The 18,767-nt window shown below is 38.0% G+C and overlaps 2 pseudogenes; one reads left to right on the top strand and one right to left on the bottom strand.

The window, feature by feature from the left end:
- LOC100345586 (large ribosomal subunit protein uL10 pseudogene) overlaps positions 1-18,767 on the bottom strand; it is a 197,302-nt pseudogene that overhangs the window by 152,547 nt on the left and 25,988 nt on the right.
- LOC127492239 (U2 spliceosomal RNA) lies at positions 4,665-4,835 on the top strand (annotated as a pseudogene).

Here is an 18,767-nt window from a genome sequence, read left to right as displayed (position 1 = left end):
AGCAGGAAAATCTTTGTTTTCCACTGATTTTGAGTCTGGCAGGGAGGGTTGACAGGTAGGATGGATGCCCATTTAGGATTGTGAGGAACCTCCATCCTCTCAACTGATCACAGGCTCCAGGGCTCAAACTGCCAAGGAAGAGCACCCACAGAGAGCTGGCTCTGGAAATAACTCTGCTCTCTCCATGGACAGGAAAGACTCTTGGGAATGAGAGGAGGTCCTTCTACCTCATGACTGTGGGAGCCTTGCGTGTTATGTGGGATTTCTTTGACAGCACAATAGGGCATGGGGTGGATCTCAGGATACAATCACTGTGTATGGTATCAGAAGTTCAGAGTGAACATGATGCCCTTAGTTGGCATCATTGCAGTAGGCTCCATGATCACACTGAGGAATATAAAAATCCTTTGTGAGGTCCATGTGGCAGCATGGGTGAGCATTGTAGCCATTGTAGGCTAACCTCAAACATTGATCACTTTGGAAGAGAGGAAGTGAGGTTGTGATTACTCCAATAGAAATACTCATACCCTCCACTCTGCTGACAATAAAGGAGGTTTTCCATACCCAACTTGGGTGTCACACTGGATTCCCAACCCACTGTTGAGTACTGACTAAAGCTCCCCAACCCTACCCAACACATGCCACTCAGTACTTATTAAAGGAGCATAGAGACATAGTTCAAAGTTCTCCCATCAGTGGAGAAAACCAACAGTCCTTACACAAATGCTAAAAAATAAATACAAAAATACAAGAAACAGGAACACGGAAGATGATGTGACTCCCTCAAGGAATGGAACAATACTTCAATATTAGAATGTGAAGATGAAGAGATTGCTGCAATGTTTGAAAAGTAATTCAAAAGAAGGATCATAGGATTACTCAAAAGCAATGAGAAGCAAATTCATGAGTTAAAGAATTTAGTAAATGACATAGATGTTAAATTTTCCCATGAGACAGAGATTTTGAAGTGAAATCAAGGTAAAATATTAGAAATGAATGATTCAAAATGTCAAATAAAAAACACAGTTGAAATCCTTAACAACACACTTGGTAAGGCAGGAGAAAGAAATCTGAGCTACAACAAAAATCTTTGGAAATATCTCAGATACAAAAAAAAGAAGAAAAAAACTAGAAAAATTAAAAACAGTGTTCCATATTTATGGCATACTATGAAGCAATTCAACATATGTGTTTCAGGAATAGTTCCTGAAGGTGCAGAAAAATAGAAAGGATTAGAGGTTCTATTCAGTGAAACAATTACAGAAAATTTCCCAAACCTGGAGAAAGAAAGGGACATCAACTACAAAAGGCACATAGAACTCTTGACAACAATGACCAGAAAAGATCTTCATTAAAACATATTTTAGTCAAATTTTTAACAGTAAAACATAAAAAAAAAAATTCTAGAATGTACATGAGAAAAATGTCAGATTACCTTCAGAGGATCTCCAAATACACTCATAGCTTATTTCTCATAAGAAACCCTAAAGGCTAGGAGAGAATGGAGAGACATAGTGCAAATCAAATCTTAACAGAAATGAACTATCAATACAGAATACTGTAACCTGCAAAGTTCTCATTTATGAATAAAGGTGAAATAAAGATCTTCCAAAACAAACAGAGCTTGAAAAAATTATCACCACTTCCCCAGCCTTACAAATGATGCATAAGGATATGCTACTCACGGAAACTCAGAAAAGTATTCATCATTAAGAAGCATGTAAAAGCAGAAAATCTCCTAGTAAAAATACAAAGGAAATCCAAAGCAAACAATAGGAATATTTATAGAAAAATGGCAGGTCCAAGGCATTATCAATAGTAATCTTAAATGTCAATGGCCTAAATTTCCCAATTAAAAGATACAGACGGGCTGATAGATTAAAAAATAAGAACGATCTGTTTGCTGCCTACAAGAAACACTCATCACCAGCAAAAGTACACACAGACTAAGTGAAAGGGTAAAAATGAATATTTCATACTAATGGAACCAAAAATGAGTAGGTGTAGTCATCCTAATAGACAAAATAGACTTTAACACAAAAACTATTAAGAGAAACAAAGAAAGTTACTATGATATGGCTGTAATAAATGTATATGCAACCAATTACAGGGCATCTGGCTATTATAAAATATATGCTAATGGATCTAAAAGGAGACATAGGCTCCAATACAGCAGTGATGGGGGACATTAATATCTCACTTCTATCAGTGGGCAGATCAACTAGACATAAAATCAATAAAGAAACACCACAGCTAATCAACACTGTCGGCCAAAAAGACTTAAATCTATAGAACCTCTCAGTTGAGAAATATACATTGTTTTCAACAGTGCATGGACACTTCTGTAGGACAGACCACATGCTAGACCATAAAGCAAGTATTAGCAAGTTCAAAAAAACTTAAAATTGTACTATCTATCTTTTCTGACTGCATGAAATGAAGCTGGAAATTAACAACTTAAGATTCTCTAGAAAATATGCAAAAACATTTAGATTGAACAACATGCTCCTGAATGAAGAGTGAGTCATAGAAGAAATCAAAAGAGAAAAGAAAAAAACTCCTGGAAATGAGTGAAGATGACAATAGCATATCATTACTTACAGGATACAGCAAAAGCAGCTTTAAGAAGGACACTTATAGCAATTAGTGCCTATATAAGGAAATTAGAAATACACCAAAAGCTATTAATGCATTTCAAAGACCTAGAAAAACAGCAACAAAACAAAACCAAAATTATTAAGAGGAGAGAAAAAATTAAAATTAGAGAAGAAATAAACAACATTGAAATCAAAAAGAAAAAAAGTACAAAAGATCAGTGAAATGAAGAACTATTTTTTTGGAAAAATAAATAATATTGTTACACCATTGGCACAAAAAAAAAATGAGTGAGAAGACTTAAAACAATGAAATCACACATGAGGGGCTGGCGCTGTGGCTCAGCGAGTTAATGCCCTCACCTGAAACACCGGCATCCCACATGGGCACCAGTTTGAGACCTGGCCGCTCTACCTCTGATCTAGCTCTCTGCTATGGCCTGGGAAGGCAGTTGAAAATGGCTCAAGTCCTTGGGTTGCTGCACCTGTGTAGGAGACCTGGAAGAAGCTCCTGGCTCATGGCTCCTGGCTCCTGGCTTTGTATCGGTGCAGCTCTGGCCTTTGCAGCCATCTAGAGAGTGAACCATCACATGGAAGACCTCTCTCTCTGTCTCTCCTCTCTCTATGTAACCCTGACTTTCAAATAAATAAATAAATCTTTAAAAAAGTAAAAAAAAAAAGAAATCATACACAAAAAAGGAGATGTAAAAACAGATACCACATAAATAAAAAAGAATCATCAAGAATTACTCCAAATATCTCTATGCCAAGATTGGAAATTCTAGAAGAAATGGATAGATTCCTAGACACATGCAAGCCACAAAAATTGAGGCATGAAGACATTGAAAACCTAAACAAATAGCCAAGATGAAAATTGGATCAACAATAAAGAACCTTCCAGGAGATGGGACTGAGGCATACTGGGTAAGGCCGCCGCATGCAGTGCCAGCATCCCATATTGGCACCAGTTGGAGTCCTGGCTGCTCCATTTACAATCCAGCTCTCTGATATGGCCTAGAGAGCAGTAAAAGATGGCCCAAGTCCTTGGGCCTTTGAACTCATATGGGAGACCCGGAAGAAGCTCCAGGCTCCTGGCTTTGGATCTGCACAGCTCCAGCCCTTGAGGCCAGTTGGGGAGTCCACCAGTGGATGGAAGAGCTCTCTCTCTCTCTATGCCTCTCCTTCTCTCTCTGTGTAATTCTGACTGTCAAATAAATCTTTAAAAAAAAAAAAAACCTTCCAACAATTAAAAGGCCAGGATTGAATGTCTACACTGCTAAATTCTACTATATTTTTAAAGAGAATGAATTCCAATTCTGCTCAAATTATTCTAAGCAATTGGAAGGAAGAGAATCCACCCAAACTCTTTCTTATGTGGCCAGCATCACCTGAAATCCAAAACCAGAAGAACATACAACAAAGAAAGTGAATTATAGACCAATATCACTGATGAACATTGATGCAAAGATCCTCAAAAAGATACTTAGTTACTTAACCCAATAACAACAAAAAGTTTATTCACCAGGAACAAGTGGGATTAATTCCAGGGATGCAGGGATTGTTCAACATGCACAAATCAATAAATGTGATATATCATATTAACTAATTGATGAATAAAAACCACATGGTTACCTCAATATATGAAGAGAAATCATTTAATAATATACATCATCATTTCATGATAAAAAAGCATAAGCACAATGAGAATTGAAGAAACTTACCTCAACTCAGTTAAGGTTATAACCTTAATTGTTTTATATGACAAAATCATAACAAGCATCATATTAAATGGGGAAAAGTTGGAAGCATTTCTTCTAAGATCTGAAACCAGACAAGGATGCCCACTTTCACTTTTGCTATTCAATAATCTTCAAAGATTTAGCCAGAATCATTAGGCAAGAAAAGGAAATCAAAGGGATACAAATAAGAAAGGAGGAAGTCCTGTGTTCCTGTTTGCAGATGACATGATTTTGTATATTGAATGCTTTACATATTGGAGGGTTAATCTTGTGATCATAAAATAAACTTTAAGTATGTCACTGCAAAAATTGAAAGTAATAATGAGAAAGGATTGCTTCTCGGCCTTTTGGCTAAGATCAAGTGTAGTATCTGTTCTTATCAGAATGAGAGAGGAAGGAAGAGGGAGGGTGGGTACATATTGAGAAGAGAGGGTAGGATGTGAAGTCTCACTACGCTTCTAAATCTATATATAGGAAATATATGAAATTTGTTCTACTTAGATAAATGAAGATGTTAATTAAAATGCATATGAGAAGATACTAAACTAATTCAATAATTTAGTTACTGAATTTCTATAAATTACTAACATTTACTTATTTTTTTATTTGACAGGTAGAGCTAGACAGTGAGATAGAAAGACAGAGAGAAAGGTCTTCCTTCCATTGATTCACCCCCCAAATGGCTGCTATGGCCGGCACTGCACTGATTCAAAGCCAGGAGCCAGGTGCTTCTTCCTGGTCTCCCATGCAGGTGCAGGGTCCCAAGGACTTGGGCCATCCTCCACTGCCTTCCTGGGCCACAGCAGAGAGCTGGACTAGAAGAGGAGCAACCGTGATGAGAACTCCGCGCTCATTTGGGATGCTAGTGCCACAGGTGGAGGACTAACCAAGTGAACCATGGGACCGGCCCTCCCTTTTTGGGGAATGAAAATTTTTCCCACAACATTGAGATTTGAAGGAGAAATCAAAATGAAATATTAGAATTTAAGAATTCAATAAAACAAATAAAAAATCAGGTGGAAATCCTTAAGAACAGATGTGGAAATGCAGAAGAAAGAATATCTGAGTTAGAAGACAAATCTTTAGAAATTTTACAGTTAGGCCAAAAAAAGAAGAAATAAGAAAAGTAAAAAACAGCATCAGAGATTTATGGGATACTATCAAACTACCCAATATTAAGGGTATTAGGAGTTCCTGAAGGCATGTAAATAAAGAATGAGTTAGAAGGCCTTTTTAGTAAAATAATTACAGAAAACTCCCCGAATTTGAAGAGAGAAAGGGATGTACAAGTACAGGAAGCACATAGAACTCCTAAAAGATATTACCAGAAAAGATCTTCACCATGACAAATTGTAATCAAACTCTCCACAGTAAAACATAAAGAAAATATTATAAAATCTGCACAAGAGAAATGCCAGATTACTTTCATAGGATCTCTAATAAGACTCACAGCTGACTTCTCATCAGAAACCCTAAAGGCTAAGAGAGGATGGCAAAATATGTTTCAAGTCTTAAGAGAAAAAAAAAAAATGTCAACCCAGAATACTCTACCCTGCAAAGCTCTCATTTATGAATGAAGTTGAAATAAAGACTGCCCATAGCAAACAGAGATTGAAAGAGTTTCTCACCACTTGACCAACCATACAAAAGTTGCTTACAGATGTGCTACACAGAGAAACACAGAAACATGGTCATCAATGTGAAAGAAAGTGAAGGCAGAAAATCTCCCACTAAAAGTACAAAGGAAATCCAAAGTAAGCAATAGGACTACTTATGGAAAAATGGCAGGGCCAAGTTGTTACTTATCAATAGTTACCTTGAATGTAAACAGTGACAACCCTTGAGTTAAAAGACATAGACTGGATGAATCAATTACCTATATGAATCAATTGCCTATAAGAAACACATCTCACCAACAAAGATACATACAGACTGAGAGTGAAAGGATGGAAAAAGATAGTCCATGCTAACAAAAACCAAAAGAGAGCTGGTGTAGCCATCCTAATATCAGACAAAACAGATTATAACACAAATCTGTCAAAACAGATGAAGAAGGGAACTATGTAATGATTAACCAATCAATTCAAAAGGAAGCTGTGACTATAATGAATGTATATGCACCTAAATATAAGGCACCTGGCTATTTAAAAGAAATGTTAATAGATCTAAAGGGAGATATAGACTCCATAGAATGGTAACAGGTGACTTCAATACCCCACTTGCAGCAATGGACAGATCAACCAAGCAAAAACTCAGAAGTCCCTGGCTCCTGGCTTTGGAAAGGTCCAGCTCTGGCCATTGCAACCATTTGGGGAGTAACCACCCCAGCAGATGGAAGCCCTCTCCCTCTGTCTCTGCCTCTGCCTTTCTGTAACTCTGACTTTCAAATAAATAAATAAATAAATAAATAAATCTTTTTTAAAAGGAAAGTGTAGTACATATATCAGAAAAATATTAACAAAATAAATGCTGTCATATTAACAGAAAGTAGGTTGTAAGACAATTTTTTTTTCTTAATGATGAAAGGAACTATTTAGGAAGAAAATATAATCCTGATCCCTTTTACATCTAAAAATAGCTAAACTGAAAAAAAATACCAAAAAAGGTCATACATGGAATAGTTAAATTTTTGTCTCAGGATTTTTACAATCAGAAATAAAAAAGAAAACAGATAAAACAGATATTTACCCTACTGGTTAAGGCACTGTTTAAAATGTCAATGTCCTATATGAAAGTAACTGGGTTTTAATACTTGGCTTGGACTCATGGCTCCAACCCTCTGCTAATGAAGATCCTGGGAGGAAGCTGAGCTCGGATAGTAATCGGATTTCTGTCACCCAAACGGGAGACCTGGATTGAGTCCCCATTTCCCAGATTCATCCTGGTGCAGCCCCAAGCATGGTGGGCATTTGGGGAGTTAGACAATGGATGGAAACTTGCTCTCTTTCCTTCTCGCTCTTCCTCCCTCCCCCACCTCAAGTAAATAAATGAATCAGCCTTAAGATATACCAATTTAACAAAATAAACACACATTCATTAAATCTAGCACAAAACCAATGGAAAACATGTTATTTTTAAAGCACAAATTAACCACAAAAGATGGCAAACAAAACATGATTGACTATGTATTGAGCCACAAAGGGAATATCAAAAGTGCAAAATATCAATGAATTAGAAATATGCTCCCTGAAGGCATTATAATGCATTAAAATACATAATAGCTATCTGAGGAATCATTTAAAAAGTTCCCATAAATGCATAGTATGAAAGAAACTATGCACAAATGTCAAAATTTATTTGCACTAAAATAAACCGGTTTTTATTTTCAACAAATTTTTTGAAATACTCTTGTATAGAAGGATAGCAATGTGGTATAGTAGGTTAAAATTCTCCCTGTGACACCAAGTCCTGACTGTTCCACTTCTGACCCAGCTCCTTGATAATGGCCTAGGAAAGCAATGGGAGATGACCCAAGTGCTTAGGCCCCTGTACCCCTGTGGGGGGCTGGGAAGAAGGTCCTGGCTCCTGGCTTCGGATAAGCCCAGCTCTGGCCATTTGCAGCCATTTGAGAAGTAAACCAGTGGATGGAAGACGCCCCCCCCCCCTGTTTCTCCCTCTTTCTCTGTAACTCTGCTTTTCAAATAAATAAATAAATCTTAAAAAGAAATACTCTTATATAGCCAAGTCTTCTTAGATGTCACTATGAGGGGCAGAGAAACTAAAAACTCCCAGTAACTTTTCAAATTGCAAATTCTGGGAAAAATAAGATTGTTGTATCTTGAAGCCACAAAATTCTGGAGTGGTCCATTATGTTCCATAGATAATTGATAATTGAAATACGTTATAAAATGGTTGACATTTTTTTGGATTGTGTAAGACATTGTTCTACGTTATTTAAATTAGAACTCATTTTAATTTTTAAAATTTATCCCAATTAGACTGTATTCAAAATTTGTTTAGGGGCTGGGTCTGTGACATAGTAGATTAATCCTCTGCCTGCGGTGCTGGCATCCCAAATGGGTGCCCGTTCTAATCCCAGCTGCTCCTAGTCAGATCCAGCTCTCTGCAGCAGAGGATGGCCCAAGTGCTTGGGCCCCTGTACTCATGTGGGAGACCTGGAGGAGCCTGCTGACTCCTGGTTTTGGATCAGCCCAGTTCTGACTGTTGCAGCCATTTGGGGAATGAACCAAAGGATGGGAGATCTTTCTCTCTCTCTCCCTCTCCCTATCTGTAACTCTACCTGTCAATTAAATAAATAAAATCTTTAAGAAAAAAATCAGTTTAGTAAATGAAGAAGTATATGTACCTACATGTTTTGTCACATGCTTTGTCAAAATTGTCTAGAACCCTTAGTCTTACCACCAATCCACATCAGAATTAAAATGTCCTAAATAACATTGAGGTTACAGTGTCTGTAAATAGAGTTTTGACTAAAATTTGTACTGAGTTGTGAATTATGTATTTTAGTTATTTTTTCTATACAACTAAATATTTCAGGTGATTTGGGAAATCACTTAGTATCGTTCAGGTAGATTTTTCCCCTCTGTAAAGTCAAATTGCTGCAAAAATATTCATGCTTTTTTCATGATGTATCAAGCCACTCAAAAATATGTAGGATTTTATGTCTCATTTTAAGCAGAAAGCCTATCAGACTAGGCAACATTATGTCAATGTTGAGAAGTGGTGACCAAAGCCACAATTTTTAATAAATCACTGCATAAGCAGAAAGTTTTTCTTACTACAGTAAAATAAAGCACAGGCAACATCACATCTTGAAAATTACTCTGTTCATCATTCTCATAACTGTACTAACAATTTATAAAGATAACAATAAGGTGACAGGAAAGTGACACTCAGGTGAATATGTTTCCCTAAACAACTAATTCAGAAGAATTGCCCTCTGGGTGCACCCTCTCAATGGGGCATGACACTTGATACAATCCCTAAAGAAATCCGTGAGCTTTAGCAATTTGACAAAACGACTCTGCAGAGCACACGACCTTTACAAATTACTCTGTTTGAATATGAATATGAATGATATCATTTCCAAAGAGCATATGGGAGGAGTGTTGTATATCTTCCACTCCCTCTGGATCAAAGTAGATCTATTTTATATGTTATTGTGCAGTGAATCCTATTTCACTAAGTGCTTAGGGAAATGCTCCAATAAAAATGAAAAGTGCTACTCAGCAATTTTTGGTTCACAAAATGTTACTCTTGTTACAACTTAAAAAAATTATGATTAAATTGAGACAGAAACCGTCCCAAGAAATTATTAGAAAAAATCTTCACCTGCTCTTTTAATTATGTGCAAACATCTCCAATTACTGTAGTACATTGAGTAATTGAAAAATCTACACTTGGACCGGCGCTGTGGCATAGCGGATAAAGCCATCCCCTGCAGTGCCAGCATCCTATAAGGGAGCCAGTTCAAGTCCTGGCTGTCCACTTCCGATCCAGCTTTCTGCTATGCCCTGGGAAGAAATAGAAGATGGCCCAAGGACTTAGGGCCATGCACCCATGTGGGAAACCCAGAGGAGGATCCTGGCTCTCGGCTTTCGATTGGCACAGCTCAGGCTGTTGCGGCCAATTGGGGAGTGAACCAGAGAATGGAAGACCTCTCTCTCTGCCTCTTCTCTCTGTGTGTAACTCTGACTCTCAAGTAAAAGAAATAAATAATAAAAAAAGAATGATCTGCACCTATGTTTTCTTTCCCAGATTTTCCTTATTTCCATGGCTATTACTCATCCTTTCCATTTTAATTTCTTATGATCCTCATTTTTCATTTTCTACCTACATTATCTAAATGGCAAATAATAGAGCACAATATAGATGCACAGATACAACCAGCCTACAAACTCTCATGGTAGATAATGGGCAAAAGAGAAAAACAATAAGGGCTATATGAGGAGTCTTCAAAACACTTATAAAAAGTGTATACTATGAAAAAAACTTTCATGGATTTAACAAGTTTTGGGAATCAAAATAAACTCACCTTTAATTCAGTATTTCCACAGACATTTGATGCATCTTCATGTTTACTTAAGTCCCATAAAAACCAGAGAAATAGTTCCTTGATATCTTTGTGTTGATTTTTAATATGTAATGTATTAATATGATGTTTTTAGAAGATTTATTTGAAAGTCGGAGTTACACAGAGATAGGAGAGGCAGAAAGAGAGAGGTCTTCCATCCGATGGTTCACTCCCCAATTGTGCTATCCGAAGCCAGGATCCAGGAGCTTCTTCCGGGTCTCCCACGTGGGTTCAGGGCCCAAGGACTTGGGCCATCTTCTACTGATTTCCCAGGCCATAACAGAGAGCTGGATCAGAAGAGGAGCAGCCAGGACTCGAACCGACGCCCATATGAGATGCTGGCGATTCAGGCCAGGGCGTTAACCTGTTGCACCACAGTGCCGGCACTATGATGTATGTTTTAATTTCATCATAATTAGGTAAGGTTACCAAGCAAGTCGTTGAATGTAGAAATTTCCAGTAAGTTTCGAAATTCTGTTTAAATATAGTGTCACTTCCTTTAAAAAATAGTGTCCAGGAGTAAAGGAAAAAATAAGCCCACTGTTTTTACAATAATTCCTACTCTTACATGCAATGTATATTCTGTATGAATTTGAAATCAAAGTTTTGTGTTTGTATATGTAGCTGCATAATCAGTGAGAAATTATATTTTGTTAAATAGTTCCTCATCTGATGAGTGATGCCATTACAATTAGTTCTTCTAGGAAGAGGATCTTTTAAAGGGAATATATTTTAACAACTGCAATTATAAAGATTCAATAAGTATTGAATGAATAAATCATACTTCTGTGTGAACAACCAAATTGAGTTCAACTTTGTAATGACAAACCCTGATAGATTAAAACTCTCTTAGATCAAATTGCTAGATGTTTTCTAATATTCAGCAGGTGAATTTGGAATCTCAATATATAGCAATATCAAACTACTCGTGATTATTTTAAAATTTGTAGCTTTATAAACTTTGGCTTAAATTAATTGTTCTAATGATAGTAAGTAGTTTCTATTATCTTATGTACGTTTGTGAAAATTTCTCTCACAAAAAAGCCAATCTGAATTAAAGAAGCAATATAGACAAGGGAGGTTATTTATGAAATATTTATTCTCATTTTCTGCAACCCAAAGGTTCGTAAAAGGTACTAAAGCAGCTATCCCTCTGATTTCAAACCAATGCTATGCTGGAGTCTCTGGCAAACATATTTTCTGAACTTTGGAAGCGTATGTCAGCTATTCAAACCAAATTTTCCTTTTTGATCAGCACAGTCCTACAGCTTAAAACGTTTCCCTTTATGGCACCTACCTCTGTTCTCTATCCTTTCTCTTTATTTCTGTGTCCCTTTTTTGGGAAAAAATAATCTACTAATAATCATGACACTGTGATTACTCAACCACATCCTTACTCTGATAAACTCTGATAGAATGTACATATTTGCTTTATTACAAAAATCAAATTTTTCCACTTATATTTTCTTTCCCTAGCACACACTCTCACACACATACACACCATAAACACACCATAAATGGAGATAGCTTCATTCTAAATTAAGTTCCCTTGTTATATGATGTACATAATTCATCTCTATAGCCTTATTCAAAATAGCACACAGCACACATGGTCTTTGCATACTGTAAAACATGTACATATAGTCTGACATACTCCAGGACCCTACTTCAGTTTGTTTCTCTTCTGATCATATTATGATCATAACCTATTGGGCTCAACACATCTATAGGTGTGCTGGTAAGAGTTTAACAACCAAATTTCAAAAAAAAAAAAAAAAGATATTCATGTGCACTCATGTATAGAATTCTTTGGGCTAAAGGTCCACCCACCCCCCAATGGCTTATTTCAAAATGATGCCACTTACCTAGAAAATTCTTGAAAATTGAATAATGTTCTTCCAAGAACCAGTATAAGATGACTTCTCATTTTACAAAAAAGTTGAATATTCAAGATAGAAACATATTAGGTATGGATTTATTCAAACCTTCTCAGAATCCTGCCACAAGCACTAATGAGAATTTTGGGAAGATTTTTAACTACTTTATACATCAGAGTCCTCATTTGTGAAATGGTAGTAGTAACCACTGTCGCTCCCCCTCTTCGTGGAGGAGCAACACTGAACCCTGCGCTGTTCTTTCGTCTGCTCGGCCTTCCCCGGGTTTGCTGCTGGTTCTTCCCGGGTTGGCTACTATCCCTTCCACCTCCGTGGAAGGGCAGTTCCCCCTGGCCGCATTCCCCACTTCCGCAGGGGAGCGGCACACCGCCGGCCGGTTCTCTCGGGGGCTGCACGGGTTCCCTTAGATGTTCCCCATAGATGTTCCCGGTGCATGCCGTCTCTCTCCTCCTTTATAGTCCTCCTCCGCCAATCCTAACTCGGCTGCCCACACGCCGAGTACGCTGCTCTCCAATCAGGAGCAAGTCCTACAGTTTATTGGTTGAACTGGAGGCAGCTGGGTAGAAGCTGTTTTCTCCTCTCCCAGCGCCATATTGTAGGAGAGCAGATGCATAGAATTAGTCTTAATTCCAGTAACTCAGTCCAGTCCGGGCTGCTCCCCACAACCACAATGCACTAGGTTGCTATGAAGATAAATGATACAAGCTGAATAAATGTGAAATATTTACAGCAGGATTTCTCATCAAATAAATCAATAAATAGCTGCTATCAATATTGGTGTGAATAACAGGTAATAGAGGCACAACTTAGTGCTTGTTAATTATTACATAACTTATGCCTCTGCTTTTCTATTTAAAATATTTATTTATTTTTCTATTGAAAACATATTTTCTTGGATATATGAGTAGCTACATAAGGCTGAGTTTTTAAAAATTGTATTAATATATTTGGATGGTAGGAACATGATTATGTCTGTTTTCACAAACATCTCTACAATTATTTTTTCAGTCTTCAGATTTATTGAATTTGAGGTGTTCATGGTGCTTTAAAAAAGATTTGTTTATTTTATTTGATAGATGGAGTTACAGAGAGAGAGAGAATCTTCTATCTGCTGGTTCACTCCCCCAATGGCCCCAGTGCCCGGATCCAGGCTGGCCTGAAGCCAGGTGTCAGAAGCCTCCTCTGGGTCTTTCATGTGGGTGCAGGGGTTCAAGCATTTGGATTATCTTCCACTGACTTCCAAGGCACATCAGCAAGGAACTGGATTGAAAGTGGTGCAGCCAGGACTCGAACCTGTGTCCATATGGGATGTTGATACCACAGGCTGTAGCCTTACCTATTAAGCCACAGCACTGGCTCCTACAGTTTTTCTTTAACCTTGTGGGGTATTATCCTGAGAATTAAAAAAAAAAAATTACGGACCAATGTTTTTGGGTAGTGGGTTAAGCCATCTGGATGCCAGCATCCCATAAGGGCACTGGTTCAAGACCTGGCTGCTTCACTTCTTATCCAGGGAAAGCAATGGCAGATGGCCCAAAGTTCTTGTTCCTGCACTCATGTGGGAGACCCAGAAGAAGCTCTGGGTTCCTGGCTCCAGTCTGGCATAGTGTAAGCCACTGGGGCCATCTGGGGAGTGAACCAGAAGAAGGAAGATCTCTCCCTTTCTTCTTCCCTCCCTTTCTTTCTGTCTGTAACTTCATCTTTCAAACAAATAAAAATAAATCTTAAAAAAAAACCTCAACTTCTCTAGGAAGCCTTCCCTGATTATTTCAACTTAATTTTACCTTCCCCTTCTTTGAACTCCCTCAACTCAGAGTAACAACCAAGAACCGTATAACATGGGACCAGCTTCAAAAAATTAGCAAATTGATAGCAAGAGTCAGTGAGTGAAAGAGAGAGAGACAGAGATAGAAAGAGAGAGAGAGAGAGAGAGAGAGAGGTATCTTCCTTCTGCTGTTTTAATCCCCAAATTGTAACATCTTAGGGCTGGGTCAAGCTGAATTCAGGAGCCACGAACTCCAGCCAGTTCTCCCATGTGAGTGGCAAGATCTCAAAGACTTAGGCCTTCATCTGCTGGTACCAGGTGTCGCTCCCCCTCTTCGCGGAGGAACGACACAGGACCCTGCGCTGTTCTTTTGTCTGCTCGGCCCTTCCCGGGTTTGCTGCTGGTTCTTCCCGGGTTGGCTACCGTCCCTTCCACCTCCGTGGAAGGGCGGTTCCCCCTGCCACTTTCCCCACTTCCGCAGGGGAGCGGCACACCGCCGGCCGGTTCTCTCGGGGGCTGCTCAGGTGTTATTCAGATAGATGTTCCTGGTGCATGTTGTCTCTCTCCTCCGTTATAGTCCTCTTCCACCAATCCCAACTCTGCTACCCACATGCCGAGTACACTGCTCTCCTCCAATCAGGAGCAGCTCCTGCAGCTTGTCAAGTTGGTGAGAGGCAGCTGTGTAGAAGCTGTTTGCTCCTCTCCCAGCGCCATATTGTGGGAGAGCAGATGCATAGAATAAGTCTTAATTCTAGTAACAGTCTAGTCCGAGTTGTTCCCCACACCAGGCATGTTACCAGGGAGCTGGATCTGAAGCAGAGTACCCTGATTCTTAAAATGGATATTTCTACCAAACTTTCAAAGTAACTTCTTGCATATAAAATCTACACAGTATGGTTATGATTAGCTTTTTACATATTTATTATTTATTTATTTTCTTATTTATTTACACTTTTACTGGAAAATGAGAGAGAAAGAGATAGTGAGGTGTTGCATTTGCTGGTTCACTACCCAAATGTTTGCACCAGTCAGGACTGGGCTAGGTAGAATCCAGGATCACAAATTTCAATCCAGGTCCCTCGTGTGGTTGACAGGGAGCCACATACTTAGGCTATCACCCACTGCTTCCCAGAGTGTTTTGGCAAAAAATCCGGATTTTAAGCGGAATGGAAACTGTAACTGAGGGGCTTCAAAATAGGATGTGAGTGTCCCATGTGACTGTTCAACCACTGCATCAAATGTCCACCCCCCTGAGTTATGAATTAATCTTTAGGTCTGACATTCATGATTTTTGCACCATAACAAGGCACAGTAAAAGATCTTTCTGAGGTGCAATTTTCATCTTTATACTCTTTTTTACTCAATTATTTTCTCTTGACAATCCCTGTCATCAGCCATTTCTATGGCAGAACACCCATAGGTATCGGAATTGAATGTTCAGATTATTTCTCTAAAGATATTGTTAAAGGATTTACAAGCTCGGCTATTTAATGGATCTTACAACTTTTTAGTCTTTTGTTTTAATGCTAACCAGTACATAAGTAGATGAAGATACAGTAATATTTGGTAATATATGTACTTTCATAGTGTTTGCCAATATGCATCAGGTGAAAAATCATAAGAAAATGATGATATTTTCCAAGTGTAAAATTTACAGATGTAGTATTATGCACAAATTTCAATTTTGTTAGTCACTGTATATATGAATATATTTCCCTTGATTATGGAAAACTTAAGATCTATAGATTGAGTACTTTTTAAAAGAAAGTTTTATTACTTACTTACTTACTTGAAAGCATGAGATACAAAGGGAGAGGGGCAGACAAAGAGATCTTCCATTTATTGGCTCAGTCTTCAAATTTCTACAATAGTCAGAGTGGGCTAAAATGAAATTAGGAGGCTACAACCTCATCCTGGTCTCCCATGTGGATGGCAGGGGTCCAAGGGCTTGCGCCATCTTCCTGAGTCTTCACTGGGAACATTAGCAGGGTTCTGGATTGGAAGTGGAGTAGAGGGCGGTCAAGCTAAGCATTCTTATATGTAATGTCATCATGACAAGTGGTGATTTAATACATTGTGCCACAGCATCTGCCCCTAAAACACTTTACTTAACAATGACCTAAACCCATTTTAGTGGGTCATTTCTAAGAAATTCATTTCGGCACTGTAAAGTGTAGGGCTTGCTACATGCCTTCCTTTCTCCTAGACAATCCTTTCAAATCCTTATTCTCTTTAGAACACACTCCTGAGCTTTGTCATACATCCACCAACTCTTTACCTTGAATCTAGCCACATCCTTGGCTTACCTAGTCAACATATCTGTCTCCCTTTGCAGTATGTTCTCTTAAAATTCTCCACTACACAAGTTGGTTGTTACTACAGAAAATGTATTTCTATTATTCTCTTGGGTACTTTCAGCAGAGAGTTGCATAGGCTACAGCAAATTATCAATATATTTTAATGAATAATTAAGGGAATATTCCCTTATACATGAATTGTTTTAATTTGAAGTTCTCTTATTTTTCAAGTTTTGCTGTAACAAAAATATATATACATAGATACACGTTTGCACAATATTTATACTGAAAAGTGAAAGAAAATCACCACATTGTTGTCTTATATCATGCAAGAAAGACAAGTGCAAATTGGGACTGTAGCACTTGCTGCACATAACTCATTAATTTAGAATAGGATGTCACTTCTTTCATTATAATATTGCCAAGTTACAAGATATGTGGGATGAAATATCAGAAAACAAAAGTCCTTCACTGGGGGGTTATAACATTGGGGAAAAGACCATCAGAGTAAGCAAGAGTTTTATGAATCTGTCAATTGACTGATTGGCAGGTCTCTGTAAAATGAGCCTTGTGGGATTTGACACTTGAATTTTAATTAAACCAAAATTACTCATTGTTCAGTTCTAAATCCCCAAAGAGAAATTGAAAATCTTGCAGAGGGACTCCCAACAGTAATAACATGTTCTGCTGAAATTTAATTGACTTGCATTACCCTGATAGACCTGATGAACAGAGAGCTATTTTGTGGCATAGATTTTTAGAGGAACTAGATGAAAGGAAAAGTCTACTAAAAATTAAAACAATGACCATGATTATGCAATGGGTGCTTTAACACAAGAGAAAATAAAATAAATCTATTCTTTAATGTAGGTTAACTAAATATTTTTCTAGTATTTGAAATACATTTTGGGTATGTGTTTCTCTTCTTTTGAGTAGCATGCGTTTTCATTAAATATCTTTGATAAACATATCATTCTGGACCAATATTTTAGGCAGAATACAATATTAATGTTCCCAATATTACCTAAAATATCTCATCATTTTCTTTATAAGTAAAAACAGTTTCTGGTTCATTTTTTCTACCAATTTTCCATGTATTTGTAAATTTATTAATGCTAATATTTTTCTCCAGGTAGGAAAATGACACTGCCGATTAACCATCTGTCGAAATGTTGCTGTGAGTGTTTTTCTCTGATGATGGTAATTAACTGAATATGTCCCTTCTATCTCTTGCTTAAGCTTTTCCTGGACCTTTTACCATTCAGGCCATACATAAATCAAAGCTTATTAATCCCATTGGCATCACATCTACCCAAGAGTAAAGAATATGTGATCATAGAATTATAAGCAATCTTACTTTACTAACTCCACCATCCATTTCTTCAATAAAGCATCACACTTTATTTTTGTGTATCTTTTGATCTTTTGATCTTTTGTTGAACATTTTCTGTAAATTTAGATGCATGTCTTACCTTTATATGTATCTATATCCTGAGAGACTCTCATATGCTATTTTTAAAAAATAGAAAAGCAGGCAAAATTGTATTTGTTGGAGGCAGTTGGAGGCAGAAGTGTGCAGAGTTAGCAGACAGGATCTGAGTGGTCCCAGAGAGCTGTGGGAAACCTCTGTGCTGGCAGAGGAAGATGAGGTTCTCATCTCTCTCATCCTCAGATCTTCTAGCTGTTCTTTCCCAAAAGAGCAGATACTTCCAGTCCTCCACACTAAAACACTAGACATTTGAGATGTATAAAGAGGCTTTTCTTGTCTTATTAAACCCTAATAACATTTACATTTCTAAAGCTTACACAAGGCAAATAAAATTTGAACAAATTGTAGCCATGGGGTCATTGAAAAACAGTGATACAAGAGTAAAGTGGTGTTATAGGTTTTGATAATTTTTCCAATGAATTCCTTCCAAAATACAAATAACCCTCATATAAATAAGAATACATTCATTTCCTTAATAGATAAAATCTGATTGAAATAAAAACAAAGTAACATATTTTTAAAAAAATGAAGTACAAGGATTCTGACTTCTATTTGAAACCTTGGGTGTGATTTTGAAACCCAACTCTAGGTGATTGCAAAGATGCCTGGGCCTGCACAGTGGCTCACTGGGCTAATCCTCCGCTTACGGCGCTGGCACCCCAGGTTCTAGTCCTGGTTGTGGTGCCGGATTCTGTCCCGGTTGCTCCTCTTCCAGTCCAGCTCTCTGCTGTGGCCCAGGAAGGCAGTGGAAGATGACCCAAGTGCTTGGGCCCTGCACCCGCATGGGAGACCAGGAGGAAGCACCTAGCTCCTGGCTTTGGATCAACGCAGTGCACCAGCCGCAGCACGCCAGCCATAGCTGCCATTTCGGGGGTGAACCAATGGAAAAGGAAGACCTTTCTCTCTCTCTCTCTCTCTCTCTCTCTCTCTCACTGTCTAACTCTGCCTGCTTAA

Source organism: Oryctolagus cuniculus, chromosome 9 (assembly GCF_051225735.1).
Source record: "Oryctolagus cuniculus isolate XC-2025 breed Fujian yellow rabbit chromosome 9, ASM5122573v1, whole genome shotgun sequence".
Lineage (NCBI taxonomy): Eukaryota > Metazoa > Chordata > Mammalia > Lagomorpha > Leporidae > Oryctolagus > Oryctolagus cuniculus.
This window is presented reverse-complemented; position numbering and strand designations above follow the sequence as displayed.